The following is an 11,375-nucleotide window of genomic DNA, read 5'->3' as shown; positions in this document are numbered from 1 at the left end:
AAGTTTAGAAATAGATTCAAGTATGTAGATAAATTTGATATCTAAGAAAAGAAAACTGAATTCAACTCAGTGGGGAAAGATGGAATTTTGAAATTAATTATTGTGTGACACATGAATAATCATTAAAAAAAGATTAATCTAGATTCTTACCTTGCATTTAGAAGATAATAAATTCCAAATGCTCCAAAGATTTAAATATTAAAAATGAAACTATACAAGTGCTAACAGGAGCCATGGGCATCTTTCATTCAGACCTCATAGAGGATAGAAATCTCCTTAGATATAACTCAAAATCCAAAAACAATAAACTCAAACAAATGATGAGTTTGACTATATTAAAAAAGAATTTTATTAACACATACACCAGAAAACCATAAGCAAAAGCCAAAAGACAAACTGTGAAAAAAACAGAATACAGAACATGTAGGAGGTACTAGTACTTTCAGCACTTAAAGAGTTCTTATAAATCAAAGGAGAAAGATCAACACTTCAGGGACAAATGGGCAAAAGCTATACAACAGAGTTCACAGAAGAACAGTACAATGGACTTTAAATAAAAGAAACTAAACTCGCCCTCGGTTACAAGAGATGGTGAAATTAAATATACAGAGATATTATTGGAAATGAATTTTTGCAAATACTGGTGAAATATGAATAGAGCCTATAATTTAGTGAATAGTATTCTACCAATGTTAATTTCCTGGTATTGATAATTGTGCTATGATTATTTGACATACAAACTTTATGGATTGCTAGGTGAAAGGTATATATAAATTCCCTTTATTGTATTTTCAACCTTTCTTTCTATGTATAGTCATTTCAAAATGAAAGATTATTTTTTAAAACAAAAATCAAGCATAAAACACTGTAATAAAACAAAACAAAATGATGAAGAACCACTTCCTATTTATTACATGGTAAAAATCCAAAAGCTTGAAAATGCAATTTGTTGGTGAAGCTCTGGGGTAGCAAACACTCTCTTTCATTATAGGCGAGAACACAAAATAGGATACCTTTAGGGAGATACCTTTACCGCACAGTATTTAGCATTTAGCATTAAATTCATCGCACCCACATCTATCCCCAAAATACACAGGCACAAAAATTAAATGACATAACAAAGGGCTATTGACTATAGCCTGTTTATACTGGCAAGTGATTGAAAGTAACCCACATCATCTTGGACTACAAAATACTCATATAATTCAATGGAAAAAGAAAGCAGGGAGAGCCGTATTTTCCGATATGCAACAATCTCCTGCATATATTTGTTAAGTGAAGGTAGCAAAGTAAGTAAAACTGTTTACAGAACAGTTTGTGTATGGAAAATTTTGAATGGTAAGGTGAGGAATACAGACAATACGTTGCACTTGTATTGTAAGGTGGGAAATTTCATGTGCGGGTGTGTTTATATTTATAAAAAGAAACACTAAAAAAATTAAAAAATACATATACTTATTATTCTCTAGTTTATTTTTATAAACCGTAGAGTTTTACATATATCTAGATATAGAAGAAATGTGTATCTATATCTGAGTGAAGTGATACATATATAACTGTATGAAGGAATTTTACATATATATATATATAGAGAGAGAGAGAGAGAGAGAGCACATATATGTATGAAGAGAATGAAAAGAGAAGGATGATGTGGATAGAAGTAACATTTCCCTGATACTGTTTTATAGTTTGAATAATACCTAGTCACATAATGATATAGGGGAAAGATCAGAACCTCGTATTTTGAGTACATATCCTTGATGGAATATATTGTAAGAACAAAAGGAAAAACAAAGAAAATTTAAATGTTATTCAGCAGCCTTATTTTGGTGGCAATATTGTTACTGATAATGCGAAATCATTTTATGTACATTACAGAATAGATGAAATAATAAGGGTTTGAGGAAATAATTTCCCTTGTAAAAAAAAGTCATAAAATGGAAGTATAGACTTTTTACTTCTTTTTAAAACACACATTTTATTCTAGAAGCAATGATAACAACCCCACCACAAAGAACATCCATAGTGCCTTCATTTTGGATTGTAAATAGTATTTCCACGTTAAATGGATTAGAGCTCCTTGGAAATATGACTGATTTTAGGACTGGGGCAAGAAATGTACAGATGAGCTTGAACATCTGCTTGTGCCAGAAATAAATGAAACAATACAAAAGCTAATAGGTTAGTTCCTTAATGACCCAGGTGCCACCTTGAAATTGCTCGCCTCAGTCAGGATAAGGCAATTTGAGTATTAAGAAGATAAATAACTGAAATTCATACCTAACACATTGGCTATATAAAAGCCCGTGAAGTCATAATGATATTCAAAAAGCAAAAGAGCAAATAAAAGCAAATAGACAAAAAATATTGTAAGTACTAGAGAAACAACTCACTACCATAAAAATTAGTAATTATAGGAGACAAATTATTTGTTGAGTCCTTCTTATGAACTGTATGTCAGACTAAGCAAAAAGTCCTGGTTAATGAAGAAGTTATTCTTTTTATTTTATTTTATTCTTCTGAGATGGAGGTCTTACTATGTTTCCCAGACTGACCTTGAACTCCCGATGTCAAGGAATCCTCCCACCTTAGCCTTCTGAGTAGCTGAGACAATAAGTACAAGCCACCACTCCCAGCTTGGAAAAGTTATTTTCAAAAATCCATGTAAATCAAATGAAAGATACAGAATTAGAAAAGATGATTTTGTGATTGCTATCTAAATAATAGATGTGGGCAATGACCATCAATGTAATTGGCAAAGGATAACAATATTCATATACTGCCAAAGTGTTACATGCTGACCATTGGAGAAACAAATGCCGTGATATAATGAAGGAGCCATGCTATTTCCTCCTGAAATCAATTGACTAGCTTAGGATCTCCAGTCAGTACATTCCTCCTGAGGTGATACATTATGAGGCGAACATCACCATCTGTGAAATACTCTTACCTAAAGAGGGGCAAACAGCACAATTAAGTCTTTGTTCTAACTTTCAATTTACGTGAATCCAGGCGATGGACAAAAATCTGTATGTCAGCCAGTTATTTCAACTGATTAATGTCTTGACAGAGAAAAGGGAGTGAGTGGACAAAGCGTGTTCTATATTAAAATGGTTTAAGGAGCATAACAACGGCAATGTGTGGACGTATTTTAAGATTCTCTGTAAAGCTATATGAAGAGTAATCAGAGGAATCTGAATATGGATTGGGTGTCAGAATATTATAGTTTTTGGAATGGCATTGTAATTATCTAATAAATATCTTTCACAAACACATTAAAGTTTTAAAAGATAAATATTAATGTCTAGATTTAATTTGAAATATTTCATCAAAAAGTATAAAATATATAATAAAACATTGCTAATTTTAAAACTAGGAGTTAATTATACGGAGATGTAATATACTGTTCTCTCTACTTTCAAAATGCAGTGATAATTGCATCACAGACTGGGCATGGTGGTTCATGCCTATAATTTCAGCACATTGGGAGCTCAAGGCAGGTGGATTACTTGAACCCAGGAGTTGGAGACCAGCCTAGGCAATGTGGCAAAATTCTCTCTCTACAATAAAATACAAAAGTTATTTGGTTGTGGTAGCATGCACCTAAGGTCCCAGCTAGTTGGGAGGCTGAGGTAGGAGGATCCTTTGAGCCTGGAAGGGGAAGGTTGCAATGAACAGAGATGGTGCCACTGCACTCCAGCCTAAGCAACAGAGGGAGATGCTGCCTTAAAAAAAACTGTATCACTTTTTTCTCGAGTTATTCTTTTAAATAAGCAAAATGCATCACAGTCTAAATATTTTTGTAGGTTCTATTGATATGTAGTAATTTTTTGCTTTCCATAGTATAATAGTTGCTGCAACAAGGAGCCACTCTGAATGGACTACCAACGTCCAAAGCTGGAAAATCAAAATAAGTAACGTGGTACTGGATGATAACTCAAAATATACGCATACATGAGCCTCTACTGATAAAATAAAGTATTGAATAGATAGAGGAAAAGAGAGAACTCTACTTTATAAAAAAATTAGAAACAATTAGTGTAGATACTCTATTCTTCAGAGGTGAACCTTAATTCTGTCTTCTTCTCCTTTGAGTGTGGCCTAAACTTGGTGACTTGCTCTCCATGAATATAGTATGTAAAAGTCAGAAAAGTAACTTCTCAGGGGAGAAACCTAATAAACACAATTGCAGCCGGGTGAGCCAGGTGAGCATCACCAACGATAAGGCAGGCTGATGGTATGAATGCCTTTCTATGGTGCAATGGGTACCTCACTTCTGTAGTATTCTTCCCCAAAACCCGTAACACTGGTCTAGTCATGATAAAGACATCAGGGAGATACTCTAGAAAGTACCTGACCCAAACCCTCAAAGTTGCCAAGGTTATGAAAAATGAAAAAATACTAAGACACTATTCCAGATAGAGAAAACTAATGGGGCATGACTACTAAATGCAATGTGGAATTCTGGACTGGATCCTGGATCTGAAAGAAACTGGTGACATCTGAATAACCTGTAGTTTAATTAATAACCAGACACCCATACTGGTTTCTTAGTTTTGACAAATGTACCATGATTATTTAAGACGATAATAATGCTGGAAACTGGCTGAAGAGCCAGTGTATGGGAACTCTGAACTATTTTTATAACATTTCAGTAAATCTATAGTTTTTACAAAATAAGAAAAGCTACTATAAACTGAATGTTTGTTTCCCTAAATTCAGATGTGGAAACCCTATCCTCAACGTGATGGTGCTTGAAAGTAGGTCCTTTGGTAAGTGATCAGGTCATGAGAGCAGAACCCTCATGAATGGGATGAGTACCCTTGTAAGAGGGACTCCAGGGAACTCCCTCATCCCTTCTGCCATGTGGAAAGACAACTATCTAGGAGGTGGGCCTTGATCAGACACTGAATCCTCTGCCACCTTGATCTTGAACTTCAAAGCCTCAGAACAGTCAGAAACAAATACTTGTTGTTGACAAATCACCCAGTTTGCAGTATCTTGCTATAGAAGCCCAAACCGACTAAAATGGAGACTTATTCAAAATAAAATAAACTTCTTATTGGCTTTAAAAATACATATTACTTGGGTTTTAAATATATATATATATATATTACTTGTGTCGCAAAATTAACAATTGAGTATCAGAAAAGAAATCCTTCACAGGACTGCACATAGGGAGGAACACCGTGAAACTGTGTGATATAGGGCGCAGAGAATGGGAGATTTGTCAGAAACCAAGAGAAGGGCAGGCTGTCCAGATCTTCTATCCAGCTGCAGATTAAAACTCCATTCGTAGAGGAAAAGGAACCTCAAAGAGGTCTAGTAACGTCACAAGCAAAGAGAGAGATGCTGAAACATGTTCTCCAAAAGCTTTTAGTCACTTGCAGAGATGCCTGGGAAAGGACTTACGACAATATTCTACTTTCAACCACGGCAATAATATGCTGACAGTGAGCAAATCATTGAATTTTTCTCATTTTTAACTCTCTCAACTGTGGGATGACGCCCGTCCACAGCTGTGTTGGAAACTGACTTTCCAAAAATTATGAATGTGAAGGAAATATGACTTAATTCCATCTTGCTTCTGACCTCCAAGCTGCCCGTGTTTATTCCCGGACGTAGGCCAAGCTTACTACAGGAGGACTTTAATTTATAGTTTAAAACCAAGATGATAACAGCCCCTTTCCAAAACGAATCCACTCCTTACTCAGGAACTGAAACCACCTGCATAAACCCAGCCCAATTTGCCACAAGGTTAAGATGATGGTTCTGGAATTCTGAAGCCAGGGGTCACAAGATTCCTCATCTCCCCAGCTGCTCCTGTAGATTACATCACTATCGTAAAACCTAAGATTTGTGTTTGGGGTGTTTTTCGGCCCCTGCATTCTGATGGAGCAGGCGGTACCACCTGGAGTCGTAATCCATACTAAGAAACTCCCTTCACTGGTCCTGTGACCCCACCCAGGAAAGGACCCAGTGCAAGAAGACAGCTCTGACTCCCTAGGACTTCACCCTTCTCCACTCCTAGGCTTCCGCCTGCCAAACTGTCCTTGAGAAACCCTAGCCTCTGAATTTTCCAGGAGGCTCATTTGAGGAATAAACTCCCATCCTTCTTCTTGGCTGGCCCTCCAATGGTTAAACTTCGTTTCTACTGGAATACCACTGTCCCAGAGGCCAGGTGGCACAACACAGCACGACCCTTCCTAAGAAGGACAAGAATGCGGAACATCTGGAGTTAAGATGGTAAGCGGTGAGGTGAGAAAAGAGGCTGAAAAGATGGTTAGGGGCCGCATCAGGGAGCTGACGGAAGCTTTCTGTTTTGTTTGTCATCAGGGAATGAGAAGAGGCAAATCTGGAAGGCCCTGAAGATCATTTCCTCTTTTTTTTTTTTTTTTTTTTTTTTTTTTTTCCTGAGTTTAGGAAGAATTTTGCCTAAGAAGTTTGTGACATAGCTCAGCAGAAAAGTGTTTTAGGCTGGTGTGGAAGTAATGACAAAAATCACAGTGACTTTCGCACCAACCTCATAGTGAACTCTTAATAAGTCATTGCCTCGTCCACGACACTCCCATTGTGACACAGATGCTATCTATCCTTCTTTCCTTAGAAAGATTTTGAGTGGATGAGGTGAGGTCGCTCTCCTGCAGCCTTTTATGATGTGTCATGCACACTCATGCCCGTGACGACGTTTTTGTGTGGAATAATGCAAGTGTAAAAGAAAATACGTGCTTTGCTGTTTCTCTGCCCGTGAGCTCCCTTAACAGATAATATTTAACACTTTCACTGTCCGATGTGAGGAATGTGTGTGTCCTTTTCACCTCTGCATTACAGAAAGACAATAAATTTGGTTTTTGTAATCTTTTATTCATTCCTAGTACCCTCAGTAGTAGCAGTATTTTTATTTTCACATGATCAATTGGTATTTTAAAAAGATATGGCTGGGTGTGGTGGCTCACTCCTGTAATCCCAGCACTTTGGTAGGCCATGGTGGGCCGATCATTTGAGGTCAGGAGTTCGAGACCAGCCTGACCAACATGGTGAAACACTGTTGGAGTATTATAAATTTAGGAAGACAAGTGTGATCCAGGATTTGCAGTGTTGCTGTGTTAAAAAAAAAATAATAATTAAATTACTATGATTGAGAGTAGTTTGGGGATAATCGTGAAAAACAAAACTTGGTCGATTTCTGGTATATAAATTTTTTTCATATTCCCTTACCTCATGCTCTTTATCAAACTTATTCTCAAAATATCTAGTAAAATATTTATGCTGATTTTGACTGCTTGATAGGTATCAAAACATGGATGTTTCCTACATAAAAACAGACATTCACACTTTCAGGAAGAACTCATTAGGCAATTAGCCCTTTATTTGTAAAGCTATATTTATTTGGTTCAAAGGTTTACGTTTTTCACTTAATCCACAAGACAATTCTATTTTCCTCTTATTTTAATCTGCTTCTCGTTCTTACAAAATGTATCTGTTGAAGAACTGTGCTGTAGCTGCCCCCACGGTCTGAACTCTGCAGACTGCATATTGATGGTGAAGCTCAACGTGCTCTTCTGTCTCCTGTCCTGTCATTTCTACTCACCGGCAGCTGGGTCCAGAAAATGAATCATACTTAAGTTTGGTCTTTAAAAACCTGTAAGTAGGGTATAGCAAGGCTACAAAAAGCACGTAATTTTGCCATGTCTTTATGTGATCTTAACAACCATTAAATCCCAATACCTAAGTTTAACCATTTGTTAGCGGTTAAAATTATGAGATTCTAATGCAATTATTTTATTTTTTTGTGTTTGTTAGAATATTGTTATTAAAAAAATTCTCTCATCCAGTATTTTGTTATGCATATAGAGTTAATAGAAAATGCAGGCTACCTGCTTATTTTTTCACCTTTCCTAAACAATTTTAATAATGATGGATTCGGTTCTATTGATAATCTGAAAGCAGGCAATTATTTTTTGATATCATTATGTACTCATAGATACAAATAAGTTTGATCTGTTCAATTCATTGCAATCATTAAAATTATTGAAGTTCAAATGCTGTCATTTTGGTTAGTGGAAAACCCACCAAATTCCTGAAGACTGTTTTAAATCAATCAGTCTTTGACAGCTTATTTGCTAACCGACATGACAATATTTGCTAGGCTCCGCCTGCCTATTTCCTGTCTGAGACCTGGAATCAGTGATGTCTTCAGCAAATCTAGTTTTCTGGGAGTGAGAAGTGACATTTCAAGACCACAATCTAGGTCATATTGCTGCTGCATTAGTCATTGTTTCTAGGTATTTATACTGGAAAAGAGTAGAAAATACTTCCAGGCAGGAATTATATATAGCCCAGATCTCTCCACTATAAAAGATGAGAAACAGTGACCCACACAGTAGCAATTTTCTGTTCACATGGATACTTTTAGTCAAATTTCCAAGACTAAAGTGCTTTAAACTAAACTATTCTCTATTTCATTTGCATTTTCATGTCCCTTATTCCATATTAAAAATTCTTTTTCTCAAGGACACAGAATATGATAAATCAGAACTGCCACGAATTATTCATTTTTAAATGATTTTTAGATTACTAGTACTACCACCATTGTGATTACTAAACTTAAATAAATTAAAGCTAAAAAGGGTTTCTTGAAATATGCTGTATTCTAAAAAGTACAGGAAAACTAATTTCACATGAAAATAATAGCAATGTATAAAGGGCAAATTCTATGCAATGTTATAAGAGAATAAGGAACATAACTATATAAATGCACACATACACAAAATAGAAATCTGAAGCCTAGCCTCATTTTAATTAGCCTTACTTTCTCCTAATGCCAAGGAAAAGAAGACAAGGATTCCAACTATTAATTTACTGTACTCAGGTGGTAAACCAATGATATTAGACTACGAGATAAAGTTATGTTAACTGGAAAGGTTGTTAAAACTAATAATACTTACTAGTTTAATTATCTACTGAGAAATATTAAAAATTAATTTTAAAACTACAATAAATTTTTCAACAAAAACAGTAATAATGGAATTCAGGTAACAGGGTATAGTATTCATATACAAAAACTGTATAAGCATATTATATATGTTTAAAGATGACCTGATTATTATGACTAACTGCTGCATCCCTTTCTGCCATAAACAGCTTGAAAACTGTAAAAATATACAATACACTGGTTTTTAGCTACTGAAAATAAACAGCATAGAGAACTGTGATCTGTAACAAAAGACAGACAGGCAAAGTAAGCCCCACCTTTCTTTAAAGACTGCAGTGCAGGGAGAGAACACAAATCTCAAATTTAGAATTTAGAAATTGAGTTTAAGGGGTACTCTTTAAATAGGACAAAAACACTAATTTAAGTTGATGACATAATTATCTAAACTCAAGAAGAGTGAGGGGCCTGAAATTTACAAGGCAAAATACTTTTTAAAAGTCTAAAAATACTACATTAGAGTCCTTTTGAGTCTAGCAGAATACCAAGCAGCTCTGATGAAAAATAAAACTGCGTGAGCACTGACAAAGGGTTACTGCCAGGGATGTGGGGTAATTTACAGAGCTTATACAGGGTTCAGGCACTTGTAGGTTCCCAGCATCCAGAGCAGAAAAGCCTTATCGAATCCCTGGGAATGCATTAGAGATTTAAGAATCATTACACCTTAGCAATTAAAACTACTCTAGATCCAGTATAACAAATTTAAACACAGGTCTTTAAGACAAAGATGATACACAAATGATTGTTGGTTCAACCGACTTCATCATCATTAAATGGAGACTAAAGTAATCCTGATATTTAACATCATAAAATTCAAAATGCCTAGCATCCAAGAAAAAGTTACTAGAGATCTGAAGAAGCAGGAAAATATGCCATCATTAGTAAAAAAAAAAAAATCGCTCAATAAGAGCAGGCCCAGAATTAAAGACGAATTTTCAGAACAGACTTCAAAACAGCTATTATAAATATATTTAAGCATTTGAATATGAAACCAACAAGAGTATAATAAGGACAGAAATGCAAGCTATAAAAATGGAACTTATGTAGCTGAAATGAATATTTTACTATGAGTTTAACAGCAGACTAGCGATTGGAGAAGAAAAGATTAATGAACTTGAAGACATAGGAATTGAAACTGTCTAACCTGAGAAAGAGACAGAAAAGGGGCTGAAAAAATGGAACAGTTGCTTAGTGCCCAGTGGAACAGTGTTCAGGAGTCAAAAATATTTTAGGGAATATCTGAAGACAGGAGAAAGAGAAAAAAAAAGGGAGCACCTGTGCTTTAAATTTTGCAACATCAATAAATCCGAAAGCCCACAAGGTCAGGAAGCTTAGCAAGTTTCAAGTAAAACCAACACCATTTATATCTTAATCAAAGTTTTACAAACAGATATAAAAACATTTGAAAAGTAGCCACGGAAGAAGAAAGACATACTAAAATACAGAAAACGAGCACCGATTTCTCCACAGAAACAATGGAGGTCAGAAAACAAAAATGTAACGTCTTTCAACGTCCTAAAGAAAAGAAAAATCAACCTAGAATTATTTCTGGTGAAAATGTTGGAGCTGTCACATTATTTTTTTTAAATAAGGGAATTAAAAAATATAAAAACTACCATCTCTACTTAATCTATTTCATTATAAAGAACATTTTTACATTACAAAGAACACTTTAACAACAAACAAGTCAGGAGAGCAAATTCAAAATAGCAAAGTCCTTTATATCAAAAGAATTAAAGCTGTAAGAAAAAAAATCTTTTCATATTATTTTTCTCCATTTCATCACAGACTGATAAAAATTCAAAAAAAAAGTCTAAAATCATTATATGAATCTTTGCTTAAAACTTTATTTATTTGTTTGTTTGTTTGTTTGCCTGCTTGCTTGTTTGAGACAGAGTCATGCTCTGCCGCCCAGGCTGGAATAAAGTAACGGGCATGATCTCAGCTCACTGCAACCGACGCCTCCCGGGTTCAACTGACTCTCGTGGCTCTGCCTCCTGAGGGGATTATAGGTGTACACCACCATGCCTGGGTAGTTTTTTGTATTTTTAGTAGAGATGGGGTCTCACCATGTTCCCCAGGCTGGTCTTAAACTCCTGAGTTCAGGCAATCTGACCACCTTGGCCTCTCAAAGTGCTAGGATTACCGGCATGAGTTACTGTGCCCAGCCTAAAACTACTGAACTAAATGCTTTCTCCTATCTTTTTTAACCATAAATTCTGATCTATCGTCTTATTTTGTTACAATATGTTAAGCCAACATAACTAACATTGCATAATCTCATGTCAGTTAAACGTGATTTACTTATGTAATAATAACCATAAGAAAAATACTTTTTTAAGAACTGGGGAATGTAATACTTTCCCATAACCCATTTTAACAC

This window comes from Saimiri boliviensis, chromosome 19 (assembly GCF_048565385.1).
Source record: "Saimiri boliviensis isolate mSaiBol1 chromosome 19, mSaiBol1.pri, whole genome shotgun sequence".
Classification (NCBI taxonomy): Eukaryota; Metazoa; Chordata; class Mammalia; order Primates; family Cebidae; genus Saimiri; species Saimiri boliviensis.
The sequence above is the reverse complement of the archived record's forward strand: the minus strand, read 5'-3'. Positions refer to the sequence as shown.